At 43.9% G+C, this 15,082-nt stretch overlaps 1 protein-coding gene across 13 annotated transcripts in view; it reads right to left on the bottom strand.

Annotated features, from left to right (window-relative positions):
• Ldlrad4 (low density lipoprotein receptor class A domain containing 4) overlaps positions 1-15,082 on the bottom strand; it is a 322,460-nt gene that overhangs the window by 37,546 nt on the left and 269,832 nt on the right. The gene's annotated exons all lie outside the window — the stretch shown is intronic.

The following is a 15,082-nucleotide window of genomic DNA, read 5'->3' as shown; positions in this document are numbered from 1 at the left end:
TCGATTTTACTATGCAGTTTTCAGTTCAAGTGGTTCTGAAATTACAGAAAAATAACCCCGAGTGATACAAAGGAGCCATTCAAACAGGAAAGCGAAGACCCATCTCAGGAGGGCTCTTCCTTTGTACCAGAAGCCCCTTTTCTGTTGAGGTCTAGACAGTGGTTTTCAAACGTCCTTAAAACCTTTCTTATGCATCCTGATGTCTCAAGGCTGTGTAGAGAGGCTTTGTGGATGGCTGCACGTCTGTTACAGTTTTCAGAAGAATAAAAAAAAAAAAAAAAAAAAATCACCTGGCAGCCACAGTGAAAAGGGCCAAGTGCCATGGTCACACTGTAAATAACCCCAGCCGCGGGCACTGCACTCTGCCGAGAATAGCTTTTGTTTTTCCTTATTTAGGGTAAATAGGAATGACGTGTGGGGCCAGGACAACAGTGTTGGCTGTAGGAGTTGTCAAAGCAAAGCTAAACTGTTGGTTACCACCAGAGTTAGAAATAAAGACAATTAAGGCCAGCAGCCAGTCCCTGCTGAGAGCCCAGGAATGTCACCTGGGGCATGACAGCAGGGTCCAGGACATCACTCCCTCCCAGTCTGATTATTGGAAGCAGGAAAGGAACAAGAGACCCACCAAGATTTTGGGGTATGTTTCACATAGCTTGAAGCAGCAGAAAGCTCAACAAGAAAATTGGCATGAGATCAGATGGTCACATCCAGGCAATGAGACAGTTCTTCGGTCATTTCTAAATGAAAACCGTAGCTCCCTTCCTTAGTGATACTGGTCTTGACTTTTCTCAGGGTTACACTGTAAAGTGAAGAATGGGGAGCGGGAGAGTTCAAATAGATTCAGAGAGTCCCCAGTTCATGGAATGTTCTAGACCAGCTGCAAGGAGAACTAGAAACTGCTTCCATATTAAGTCAGCATCTCTGGCCTTCAGCTATCTCTTGTCCCTAGAGCCTAGGGACCCTTTAGTCTAGGGACAGCAGTTTCCAGTCAAAGGCGGATGGTATGATGGCTCACCGTGACAGCACTCCACACAGGAGAGAATATGATTGCTTTCTAAGACTCTTGTAATACCGGAGACTTGGCAAGTTTTATGGGACTTGAAACTCCCTCCTGTTTTTGGCTACCAGACACATTGGCATTTTGAAATTCTCATGAATAACCATGGAGCTTACATTTTCAGAATGTTATAAACACTTCATGGATCTGGAAATCTGGGGGGCATTAGGGACACCTGGCTGGTGGATCTCTGTGAGTTGGCGGGCAGCCTGGTCTACACAGCAAGCTCCGGGCCAGCCAGGGCTACGTGGAAAAACCCTATCTCAAAGAAAACAAAAACAAACAGAGAAAGAATCAACATAGCTGTCCTTTTAATAGACACACACTTGTGGTGTCCAGTTGACTCTTATCACTGGGCATTTTGGTCACAGTAACCAATCTGAATTAAGTTCTGATCATTCTGTTTAAAATGAAGCTAAAAACTTTTGACCTTAGGGGAACGCCAGGGCCAAAAAGTGGGAATGGGTGGGTAGAGGAGTGGGGTGGGAGGAAGGGTATGGGGGACTTTTGGGATAGCATTGGAAATGTAATCGAGGAAAATATGTAATAAAAAATATTTTTAAAAAAGATATTTCTAATTAAAATATATTTTCAATTATTAAAAAAAAAAAACTTTTGACCTTATAGATGAAAGTTTAAGCTTGCTAGAACACACACACACACACACACACACACACACACACACACTGCTGTCTTGTATTCCTGTGGGACAGTCACTGTAGACTGCTGAGCAGTGTCTAGAGAGACAGGCTGGGTCTGCCGTGTGTGCAGTGTGTATTAGCACACAGCCTGGTTAAGGTGACACAGTGCCTCGTCATCCGGCATTTGCTGAGGGGCTATCTGTGTTGGCTCCACAGGTGAAGTCTTTGGCTCTTGTTTTTTCTTCTTTAAGGAAGTTTCTTCTGACAAAGAGTCCAGCTGTCAAATCATACAAACCATAAGAGAGGGCGTAGCTCCTGATAAACACCTCGTTCTAGCTACAGTAGGTAAAGACCTTTGCTTTCTTAATTCCTTATCTTATTTTTTTGAGATTATAATATAATTACATCATTTTCTCCCCTTCCCTCACCCCCAACCTACCATTTACCCCTCTTTACTTTCCTAAAGAATGCATAGCCTTTTCCATAAACTGTTGTTATATGGTCATATACATATATGGTCATATACATGTTATATGGTCACACATATACACATTCATATATGTATATGACTATATATGTATATATACATATATGTAGCCATATATACATACTACAGATGTATGTATAAATGTATATGATTATACATATATTCATATATACTCATATACATATATTTCCCAAATACATAAATACAACCTGTTCGGTTCATATAATGTTGCTTATCAGTATGATTTCGGGTATTTGGTCCTGGATAACCAACTGGTGTGCTCTTCCCTTGGGAAGACCCTTCCTCCTACTCTCCGCATTCCTTAGCTGCCTGTGGCTCTCCGTATCGGCTCAAGACCTCGTGAGCTTGCCCTCACCCATGCTAGCGTGCCTGCCCATATAGCTCATGTTTAGATAGTCGCGTTGGCAAGACTTTACAGGTGTTGTGGAACTACTGCACGCAATGTTTCTTTTCCCTCAATTCAGAAGAAATGGCAGTGGCACACAAAGCTGAAGGGCCTGAGAGAGACTAGAGTGCTAGACAAAAGGGCACAAGTGTGACATAGCGCAAAAAAGTGCAGTTTGCCACCGTGCCTGGGAATGACAGCTATAAATAAAGCAAGTGCCCTGGAAGGCTTCACGGATCCTCGTTTTCTAGGAACTTTGAGATGATCTTATGAGCCTTTGCTACGCACGGCAGAGGCTTGGAGCATGCTGCTAGGTGGGGCTACCTCACATGACGCTCCACAGGACTTGTTGGCAGCAGTGAAGACACGTCAAAGCAGCACTAGTGACCTCACCATAGCTTCCCCTAGAGCAGTCTTTAGCAACACAATCCACCTGACAAAGGTGGATTTGTGAGGTGTTTGCAGCCCTTCAGAATAAACACGCAGGCCTTGACTAGAATCCTACATATAGATATGCCCTTCTAAGGCACCGAGCTGTCTCAGGTCCCATCGGCATGCCATTGTATCTGAAAGAACTGACCCTACTCAGAGGACTAGCTTTCAGACATGGTCTGTGTAGGACAAACCAAGGGAGCTAAGCCTCGGGGCTCCCTGGAGCCAACAGAGTCAAGAAGCTAGTAGACTGAGCAGGATAGCCTAATAGCTCAGGGCTGGGCCAGGGGAGTAGAGCATTCCTACCCAGGAATATTTGTTTTTATGGTAGCATTTAGCATGTAACCTACCCAGCCTCTCATTATTTTCATCATGGGCTCCTTTGCCATCTCTGTTCTCTGCTCTACTCCACACACAAATTCTCACAGTTAAAGATCATTTGAAGAGGTACACACACTCTTTTTTCAGCACCTATGGAACAGGGAAAAAAATCTAGAAACTCCCAAGCTCACACCAACCCTGAAAATCATATTTATCTTCACACCAACCCCGAAAAGCATATTTTCCTGTTCCCAATTTGTTGATGAGGGATCCAAGATTAAAATGGATGGTAGAGGGAGAGGAGGGTAGGAGACGGACTATGGACTCGAGACTTCCTATGCACCCATCATTTTGTTTGGTGAGCGGTAAGCCAAATATCAATCATCAACATATGTAAACCTTCCTGCAACAAACCCAAGGATACCAGCAGACGGATGACTGCTCGCTTGGATTCTTTTTTTTTTTTAACATCTTGATTGTCCATTTTAGACATTAAGAGATATATTAACTCATAAATCCATTCCCACAAGGCTCTTAGGACCAGTTTGTGTTTCAAATGCTTACAGCTCCATTAAGAATCAATGGCCCTGACCATCATAGTATATGTTCCTATTCTTTGAGGGTTGTTTTTTTTTTTTTAAACTATGCTGTAATATTTTGATCTGAGGTGAGTTTTTCCACATAAAAGTTATGTCTTGGAATTTGGTCTTTATAAACTGAAACTACGTTTTAAAGAGTTTGTAACGTTCAAAGGTCAAGGGATGAAGGGACTTTAAAGGGGCGTAAATACTATGTATGTTCCTAAAGACACAGAACAGTAATAATGTGGTGTTTGCGGGCATTAGCTTGTAGCCTGGAAAACTGTACTAATGTATCCTTAGTGCCCAAAGAACGCAGCACAGAGAGGTCTTTATACAGAAACATAAAGATTGCATTGCATCCAACTTGCTCTATATTGGTGTAAATGTTAATAAAAGTAAAAGTGCGTGACTCTATGTAGCCAGCAGACCAAATAGATGGTTTCAAAGATTATTAAGTAGTCAAAATTAAGTAGCTTTAAGATAACCTCTTAATAGGAAGTAAACTTCGCGTATTCGCAAATTTTAGAGTTTACCTTACCTATCATCTATGCAACCACAGCACTATGTCCCTTCTGAGGAAAAAAAAATTACTCATGTTTACCGTGGCCCAGGTTTGTATAATGCTCAAGCCACTCCCTACTAAGTGGGACACACACCTTCGTGTATGTTAATTACTCTTCCAAACAGTGGACAACACAGAGATAGTTGGCATAGTAGCTAACCTCAGGTACCTCTTGTGCTCCCAGGGCTGTTGCCTTACATCGTTAACCTGAGCTGGGTCCGTTTTCTCTTCTGTAAAACAAGACTGAGAATACTTCCTGGATCTGGTGCCTGGGAGACTGAGATGCCAAAGCTCCACTAGTCAGAGCCTGGCCCCGAGGGTCTGTGGCAGCTCTTGAAGTTCATCGGGAAATAAGAATCTCAGTCTGATTTTTTTTCTTTTCTTTCTTTCTTTCTTTTTTTTTTTTTTTTTTTTTTTTTGGCAGCTCATTTTTATTTTTATTTTAAGTCATTGTTATTAGATATTTTCTTCATTTACATTTCAAATGTTATCCCCAAAGCCCCCTATACCCTCCCCCTGCCCTGCTCCCCAACCCACCCACTCCAGCTTCTTGGCCCTTTGGTCTTCTTTGGGTTTGAAGCCCTCTTCTTTCAGAATGCTATCACTTAGCAAAGGTCTTCCAAATGTTATGTTGTGTAAGTTCCTTGCTATGAACCTACAGTTTTGTTTTGTTTTTAAGCTATGACATATAACAGGCTTGACATGCTAAAGTTTTTAAATAATGCCATTTTCCATAGGTAAGTGCACTATTAAAATTAAATTTTAATGCAACCTCTAATATTATAAAATACTAGACGTTTCTTTTGCCAATTTACAAATATTTACTACTCTTAATTTGGTTTCAATTTTGTAAGGTAAATAATATCATTCAACTGTATTACAGTGTTTAAAACTGAACATAAAAAAATAGACAAATTCACTTACACAATTTAAGAGCCCCACAGACCTATTATCAGGAAAACAAACACAATCAGAAAAAAAATATTAAAGAAACTACTTAAAGTCTCTGAAATTTGTCTAAAGCGATTCAGCAGATTAACAAACATTTACTAAAATAAATGCACTACATTGTTATAAGCGTAGGGGGACCCCCAAGGCACATGAGCCAGCCCCTTTCCCAATGTCAGCAGCACAGACTTCACTCACAGTGGCTATGGACACAAAACAGCCTTACACTGCTCTCACACCCCAGCCCTTGAGGGAGATGGTGGTGCCCAGGTGAAACCAGGCAATCAGCTGGCCTTTGACACAGAGGTTAAGAAACAGGTGACTTCTCAAGAGGCCTTTCTTGCCCTGTCGTCTTCTTCCTTCCCAGTACTCAGAAAGAACTTCGACAAGCATAGCAGGCTGAGAACATCAGGGACTTAGCATCACCCAGCCCGGTCAACCAATCAGGTGGATGTTCCACGTTAGGAGAGGCAAGCTCAGAAACACTGTCTCTGCTCATCTCTACCTCAAAAGTAGAGCACGTGGGTGGGCGTGGGGTGCGAGTGTGGTGTGGTGGGAGGTGTTCACTGAGAGAACTGGCCCGGGGTTCCTTTGTCACCTCTGGAGCAGTGACTGAAAAGATCCTGTCCAGAGTGGAATCAGACAGCCCTAGAGATGGCTACACTGCCTCAGAAACAATTTACTTAGAAGAGAACAAGGGAGCCTCAGGCGTGAAGATGAATCTATTAAGAATACTAACTTGAGTAGGAAGTGACCAAGAAGTAGCTGTAACCTTGTAACCAGCAAATTCCACAGAGAATAAAAACAAAAGCTAAGGGAAAGGTCTTCTGAGGTTAGACCACACCTCAAAAGCTAGCACAAAAATGGCTCTGTAAGGGGGCTGGAATTTAATTGAGCAATCTATACCCTAGTATAATGAAAACAAAGCAGCCAGCTAACATAATTAGTGGATATTTAGTGGAAATTATCAACTGGGTGTAATACCAACAGTGTAATAGAAATTCGGGATAAATAAATATGAAGGTCTCACTAAAATGACTGTGGTCACTTGTGACTGTCTGCAGAGCGATGGGAGAGGTGTCACAGGGCAAGGTAGTGTTGAGTCAAACACTTCAGCCAAGTCCCTAAGTAAATGAGAGAGTCGCAGGTCTGGGGATGGGGCACTGGACTCAGCAGTTACTATAATGTCATCAGAAAATGTCCATGTCCAGTCTTCAACAAAATGTGGGAGACAACACTTGGCACAGAGGCACGTGCCAGCAATCCAAGCATTTGGGAGGTAGAGGGAAGAGGCTCATGAGTTTGACACTAGTCTGAGCTACAATGTTTCAGAAAAAAGATGGGGGGTGTACAAAGAAAGAAACAAGGAAGTATGAGTCAAACAAAGCATAAAGCAGACATTAGAAACTATGTATTGTCTAAATGTCAGCTCTTAGCAGCAGACTGGATAGCACCCTCACAATTATGCTCAAAAACCTAATGGAAATGGTAATTACACCAATAAAGTGTGAGCGTATAATATACATTATATTGATTTGCAGTCATGTGTTGTTTAAGCTTATTGCAAGTGAACTCTGAAGGTGAGGAGGTCCCCTTCTGTCTCCTTGAAAACCCCAAGTCCTGGGTCAGGCTGCAACCCTGGCTCTGTAAGGCAGAGAGGAAGCAGCCAACAGCTCACGAGTAAAGGCTTGTATCAGTGAGAACGGCTGTTAGGTAAGCCACTTCCAACAGAGGTTGTCGTTATTCATCCTGTGATATAAGAATGTCTCTATACAAGAAACAGATCCAGACAGAGCCACAGCCAAACAGTTGGGGGGGATATTGAAGGAGCCAGAGAGGTCAAGGACACAAGAAAACCTACAGAATCAGCTAACCTGGGCCCATAGGGGCCCACAGAGACTTAACCACCAACCAGAGAGCATGCGTAAGACAGGCCTAGGCCCCCTACATATATGTGACAGACGTGCAGCTTGGTCTTCATGTGGGACCCCGAACAGCAAGAGCAGGGGATGTCTCCAACTCTGTTGCCTGCCTTTGGATTCCTTTCCTCTAGCTGGGCTGCCTTGTCTCTCCTCAATTGGAGATGAGCCTAGTTTTACTGTAACTTGATATCCAAGGGAGGCATTTCCCCCTTTTCTGAGGAGAAAAGGAGGGGACATAAGGGGTGAGGGGAACTGAGAGGAAGGGACTGGGAGGGGAGGGGGAAGCTGTAGTTGGAATATAAAGTAAATTAATCAATAAAAATTGCAAAAAGAAAGGAAGGAAGGAAGGAAGGAAGGAAGGAAGGAAGGAAGGAAGGAAGGAAGGAAAGGGAAGGGAAGGGAAGGGAAGGGAAGGGAGGAAGGAAGGGAAGGGAGGAAGGGAGGAAGGGAGGAAGGGAGAGAGAGAGAGAGAGATATGCCCCTAGCCATCCAGAAACCCAAGGTAGCTGGGTGTGGTGGCCATGCCTTTAATCTCCTGGGAGGTGGCTGCAGAGACAGGTAGATGTCTGTGAGTTCAAAGCAGATCTGATCTCTGTGGTAAGTTCTCAAGCCAGTGAGAGCTTCACAGGGAGACTGTCTCACACAAACACCCAGCCTGGGGGAGGGTTGGAGGGGGTGCTCTGATAGGAACTCGGTTCTTAGAGGAACTGAGTTGAACCTGCCCTACAAGGCAGGTCTCATTTGATCGTCCTTACCCTTGCATTGTCATAGGAACCATTTGGTCTTAAGAGCACAGAGGCAGGAGGACACGGAAAATTTTTGAGAAACAGAGGTGGGAGTGGGTGTAAGAGCTCCATCAGATAGTTGCACTTTTCCTTCAAAAGCCAAGGAAGGGCAAGGCAAACATTGCAGAGGCCACTGGAGTGGAGACAGCAGCCAGATCTTACCCAACTGGGGACCCTGTATGTTCTAACATTGACTTACAGAGATGTGCCTGTTGATAACAATCGTGTCCTGTTATGGGGGTAACCAGCTGCTTTCTGATTGGATTGAGGCTCGTTCCATGGGAAGGAATTTACCCCTGTGTGGAGAGCCGTGAGCAATCGCCATTACAAGATGGCGCCGGCTTCCGCTGTGCCTAACTAAACAAGTAGTGTGCGCAGGTGCAAGAGTGAATTCGTGCCAAGTCACTGCCCATCCCGGGGCGTAGCAATGAGGTGATGGGCAAGCAACAAATCAGGTGCCGACACGCCACTCCAAGGTGTATATAAGCAGCACCATTTTCCGGGGTTCAGGGTCTTCCTCCTAATGAAGCAATAAAGCTTGCTGCAGAAGAATCCTGGTGTCCTGTGCGTGTTCTTGCCGGCGAGAAGACAGCGCGGGACACCCCTGGGACTCTGAAGCTGGTCAGAAGCCCTGGCTGAGGAGGCCACCGCTTATAGGAAAGACTCGATTACCTCTGCTGTGCTACGTGTGTGTGATGACTGTCCTCTAAATGTCTGTTTATAACCACAGATTAGTGCAACTCTCAGCCTCCATAAAGAAACTTCTTTCTGCCACAGGAAGCAGTTTTAGTGCAGACAACTTATATCTGGCAAAAAGGTTAAGAATAAGTGAGTCTGGAGTGCTCAGCTCTAGAAGAGGCCTCTCTTCTGCTCTCTGCTAACATTCAGGGGACACAGTGTAGGAGGGGACAGAGGGTGTAAGAGCTGAATGATGGGACAGCCTGTCTTCTGGACAGGGCATGGCCATTGTACTCAGACTCGGTGGTCACCATGGTTACCAGCACAAGCCCTACACAAGACTGAACAGTCATATTCCAACCTGGATTAGGAATTGGGATACCAGATGCCCCACCCATAGTTGAGCTGTTCTTGGTAGTATGTGGCTGCTCTGTGAAACAGAGATATTTTCTTGAGTAGTAAAGCCATTGGAGTAGCTGCCCATGAGTGAATAAATAATCCCACAGCCACACATGTGTGAAATCATTAAAGAATTTTTTTTAAAAGAGCATTTTAAAATAATTCACAAGCATTTTAAAAGAATCCACCCACTACCCACCTAAGGGGTGATGGTGTCTTCAAGAGTGGCGATATCCCAAAATAAAATGAATACACACATACCTAACTGGTTTTGATTTGTCAGCTCACTAAACAATTTGCTTTCCTTAGGCTCTGCATGACTCTGGCGTTGAGATCTTTTTACACATTACCTGGAGATACACTGTAATGACAAAGGACACACATACACACACTTGTAGATCTAACATAATTGTTTTTCAAACAGTATATCACTATGTAGTCCTGACTGGACAAGAGCTCTCCGTATGTAGACCAGGCTGGCTTTGAACTCTGCCAGAGATCTGCCTGGCTCTGCCCTCTGGGTGCTAGTATTAAAGGCGTGTGCCACCGCACCTAGCATCATTTATAAGGAATCCATTAGGCACTTACATATCTCATCCTGTGCGTACAGATGTGTGTGCACATGTTCCAAAACTCTGAGGCTTTCCTTAAAAGAAGACCATCACTATCGTCTGCCGACATATTTGACCAGGAGAAGAAAGGTAAAATACCATAGCTCAGACTCAGAGTCCTTCTCAGTTTCTATTCTTTGCTAGGTATACTTACACCTTCTAAGTGGAAGAAAGTAAAACCTCCAGGAGTTTACCATACATGGTTTAAACTCAATCAGCTCACATACTGTACAGCATTAAGTAGCTTATGCATTAAGAAATGTGTCTGACCTTCTGTACTTCTGTCCCTTCCAATACATGTAGCAGAGGAGTATGGGGAACTGGGATAGCCACTAGAAAATCCCAGACTCCAGGGACACAAGAGGCTTCCAGGAGCCAATGGCCATGACTTTAGCCGAAATACCCAACAGAGGGGAGATACAACCTGTAGAGACCACCTTCAGTAGATAGGCATGGCCCCCAGTTGAGGGATGGGGCTACCCACTTATCTCAAAATTTTAAGCCCAGAAATATTTCTGTCCAAAGGAAAGACAGGGACAAAAAAAAAAAAAAAAAAAAAAAGAACAGAGACTGAAGGCAAGGCCATCCAGAGCCCTCCCCACCTAGGGATCCATCTCATCTGCAGACAACAAATCACCACACTATTGCTGATGCCAAGAAGTACTTCTTACAGGAGCCTGGTATGCCTGTTCTCTGAGAGGTTCTACCAGCACCTGACCAATACAAATGCAGATACTCACAGCCAACCATCAGACTGAGCCTGGGGACCACAATGGAAGAGCTAGGGGAAGGACTGAAGGAGCTGAAGAAGATTGAATCCCATAGGAAGGACCAACGGGACCATCCAGAGCTCCCAGGGACTAAACCACCAACAAAGAGTATCCATGGAAGGAGCCAGAATTCCAGATACATGTGTAGCAGAGGATGGCCTTATCTGACATCAATGGGAGGGGAGGGAGGCTTGACGCCCCAGCATAGGGGATGCTAAAGGGGTGAGGTGGGAGTGGGTGAATGGTTGGAGGAGCACCCTCATAGAGGCAAACGGGAAAGGAGTGAGGGGGGATGGGATGGGGGTTGGTGTAGGGATAACAAGGAAAAGGGATATCATTTGAAATGTAAACTAATAAAATGATTAATTAAAAAAAAATAGGGGGAGCTGGAGAGATGGCTCAGTGGTTAAGAGCACTGACTGCTCTTCCAAAGGTCCTGAGTTCAATTTTCAGCAACCACATGGTAGCTCACAACCATCTGTAACGGGATCTGATGCCCTCTTCTGGTGTGTTTGAAGACAGCAGCAATGTGTACTCACATACATAAAATAAATCTAAAAAGAAAAAGAAATATGTCTGATCTTTTTCTATAAGGAAAGAATCTGAGGAAACCTGTTTCTTTCTTTTTTCTTTCTTTTTTTGATTTTTTTGAGACAGGGTCTCTCTGTGTAGCCCTGGATATCCTGGAACTTACTCTGTAAACCAAGCTGGCCTCAAACTCAGAAATGAGACCTGTTTCTTTAACAGCCAAGTTCACTTAGGAGAAATTTCATATTTAGCCAGTTTTCCTATTTGATTTGTTTCCCTGGCTTGATTGATGAGAATCCCCACCCCCACCCCCCACCGCCCGGTAACACAGGCTTAATATTCTACAATGTATCTGCATATAATGCGATCTCCCTACAATCCCACACCCGTTTGTGTTAAGTAACAGACAGTTTGCTTGATGGAACAAGTGTGCTTACATTTGGAAAGAATCTGGGAACGTAAGTTGTCTGCACCAGTAAAAGCCATCACTATAATTAAATGCTTTAATTTTCCTAATGGGTTGGGGGTGGGGGTGGGGGTGGGGGTGGACCAAATGTGTGCTAAAAGATAATCGCCTGGAAGAGGAAGTCTGGATGGAAGCTTAATCAAATCTGGGTCAAAAGTTACATTGCCCAAATCACTAATCGTCAAGAGAGCTCGCTCGCTCTCTCATTGGTGCATTAGTGAGTCTGGGCATCCTTCACCTGCAGCAAGCTAGTAATCCCCCTGCCTAAGCATAATCTTCTTCGTATTCCTCAGTATGAAAGGCTCTTAAAAGACCCCCTTTAAGAAAAAGAAACGAAGCTCGTGAAATAAACTTAGAACAACAACAAAAATTCACAACCTGCTGTTACCGCCAAAAATAGCTCAGGGGCGTCCAGTGTTCACACTGGACTAGAGAGAGCAGGGATTTCTCCCTGATGCGAAATGAACTCCTGCTCTCCCTCCCGGAAAGCTGATGTGTTGGCGAGACAGGTAGACATTAGGTACTCAGGCTGTCTGGATGCTATGGAAACCAAATGGAGTGCATCTGACCATGGGTAACGGGGTCAGACAAGCGTGAGGCTCATTCTTATCCCAAGCCAGGGAAGAGGCCTCATTTGCATTTGCTTTTTTGCGACAAGGTTGCCATGTTTGTCAGTTCTGATATAAAACAAGTTCTCTCCTCATTATCTGGTATTTTAGCAAGCAGCGGAAGCAACGGGTAAGGACAGCCTTTTTTTTTTTTTTTTTTTTTTTTTTTTTTTTGCCTGCTCAGCCCAGCACAAAGCCTAAAGGCTGGACAAAACATGCTTATAACAAAAGTTAATCATTTGCATTGGGGAGGGAAGCTCTGAGGGGTTGAGGCAAATATGTAGGATTTATTCTGGGCCCAGAGCGAATCGGGAGAAAGATACTGGAGTCCTTACTGCAGGATTATTGTCACACAATGTCACTTTCTTCACCGTGACGTACTATGACTTCTAACTTAGACTATGTTCAGACACAGTTAAAAGGAGTTGTAGGATATAAATATTTGTCCAGCATTAGTGAACAATGGTGTGAGGAAGACGGATGAGTTTTGAAGGCATTCTTCACCTAACCACACAAACCATCGTTTGGAGGCACAGAAAGCTGCTTGGGGGAACAGGACAAAGGAGGCCCTGGAACGGGTTGGGGAGGAAGATCATGAGACACAAACTGACATTTACCTACTAATGGCAAAGGGCTATGATGCAAACGTTACAGTCAGAAGGAAATACAAATGGGCTCTGTGTATGTGGTGTTCACTGGTCCCACCACACAGCAGGGCTGTAGAATTGGGTCCCAAAAGGCTAAAGGCAAAGTCAGACACCATGATACCATATATCTTAGTAGGGTTTTATTGCCATGAACAGACACCATGACCAAGGCAACTATTATAAGGACAACATTCAGTTGGGGCTGGCTTACAGTTGCAGAGGTTTAGTCCGTTATCACCAAGGCGGGAGCATGGCAGCGTCCAGGCAGGCATGGCGCAGGAGGAGCTGAGAGTTATAAATCTTCATCTGCAGGCTGCTAGAAGAATACTCACAGTGACACACCTACTCCAACAGGGCCACACCTTCTAGTTGTGGCACTCCCTGGGCCAAGCCTATACAAAACATCACATCGTGCCTCAGAGAATGTCTCCTCACGAGCGTCTGTGGTCACTGTTGTGTCCTCAGCATCTCCAGCAGCACTAGGCAGGTATGAAGTCCCAATGATGGCTTGCTAGGTGAAGGGATGAATAAAACCACACTAACAGCCAAGGGCTGCTTACTCTGTAAGGATTTACCTCAGTACACGTAATAGATATCTAAAGCCTTATCTTCTCAACTAGGTATAGTGGCGCATACCTGTATTCCCAGTGCTCAGGAGGACCACCACAAGCTCAAGGGCAGCCAGAGCAACACAGCAAGTTACAGGCCAGCCTCAGCTACATGGATACAGGTATCTGTCTCATATTTAAAGATAAATAAATAATGAAACTAGTCAGTTTCCCAGTTGAAAGTGGCGGTGGTACTGTAGTCTCCCAAAAGTGCTGGGAAACCAAAGTATTGTCTTTTTCTTTAGAATTCAAATAAACATTTTGGGTTTCCGGATCAATGCTTTCAAGGATTATTAACTAGATTCGAAGTATTCCAAATGCAGTAGAGAGTTGGGAAGCTGGATCCTTGGATACAAGGGCTTGTTTTGCAAGAACACTTGAGTTTAAGTCCCCAGAACCCATCTACATAGCAAAGTACAGCTGTCAATGTGTGTAACATTAGGATTGTGGGGCAGGGTAGGCAGAGGCAGAAGACCCACTGGCCAGAAAGCTTAGCTAAAGGATGAATTTCCAGTTCAGTAAAAAAAGCTTGTCTCAAAGCACTGATGGAAAAAGCAATAGAGGAGAATGCCTAACATCCTTCCTGTTCTGGCTTCTTCATGAGCAAGCACACAGACATGCATATAACACTCTCTCTCTCTCTCTCTCTCTCTCTCTCTCTCTCTCACACACACACACACACACACACACACACACACACACACACACAAACACACACAGAGTGCATGGGCCTCTCATCCTTCCCAGAGGTCTCAGTAACAAAAAGCAATTACCAAACACAAAGAGATCAGGAGACCACACCCGCTAGCCATCTCTGACTGGGAATCCTTGGTCAGCCAGCCTTTCTGCACCTTATGTTCTCATTTGCAAACTCACAAGAACAATATTTGACCTACATACTTCATAAAGCTGTTTTTAGAAAGACAATACAGAAGGAACACTACAATATTAAATGATATGTATTTATATGATCCTGTGATAATATTACAATGGTATTAATCTTTAGATAGCCACTCCGGTTAGCTAAGAAACCCAAGGACTACAACTCATATATATGGTGTGGGCAAAATAATGTAAATGAGCTATAGAAGCGAGAAGCCTTCTCTGCATGAGAGACTCTCAAGCAATGATTTAGATGTACAGGAAAATGAAATAAAGCCATGTGCAGGTGGGCACCGTGGAGCTGGAATGAGGGTGAGGGCAGAGCCTGCTACCTTCTATGCTGTGTGTTTTCTGGGCCCAGTGGACAAGCAGAAGAGCTTATTTGTGCTAGCCTGAGCACTTTGCCTGCCCTCTGCAACTTGACCAGCATGACTGTGACCTCAGGCTACTGCCCTGAAAGAGAATTACATTTGCTCTGAAACAGCATCCTCCTTGCAGACAATTCACACCCAAAGGGCAGCTCAGATGTAGCTCTTCAGTTAAGAGTGCTGCTTGGAATAATAAGTTAATGGTAAAACAATAATTCAACATTAACATTACTAATAATTATATTTTATATAACATAACTATACAATCATTATCCATCATATAATAACTATTAATATCGTCAACATTAATAAGTTAGTAATACAATAATAATTTAATGCTTTGAGTACATCAAATGCAAAATTACAAATATGCAC

The sequence above is a fragment of the Mus caroli genome, unplaced genomic scaffold (genome assembly GCF_978045245.1).
Source record: "Mus caroli unplaced genomic scaffold, Mus_caroli_1 scaffold_19, whole genome shotgun sequence".
Classification (NCBI taxonomy): domain Eukaryota; kingdom Metazoa; phylum Chordata; class Mammalia; order Rodentia; family Muridae; genus Mus; species Mus caroli.
This window is presented reverse-complemented; position numbering and strand designations above follow the sequence as displayed.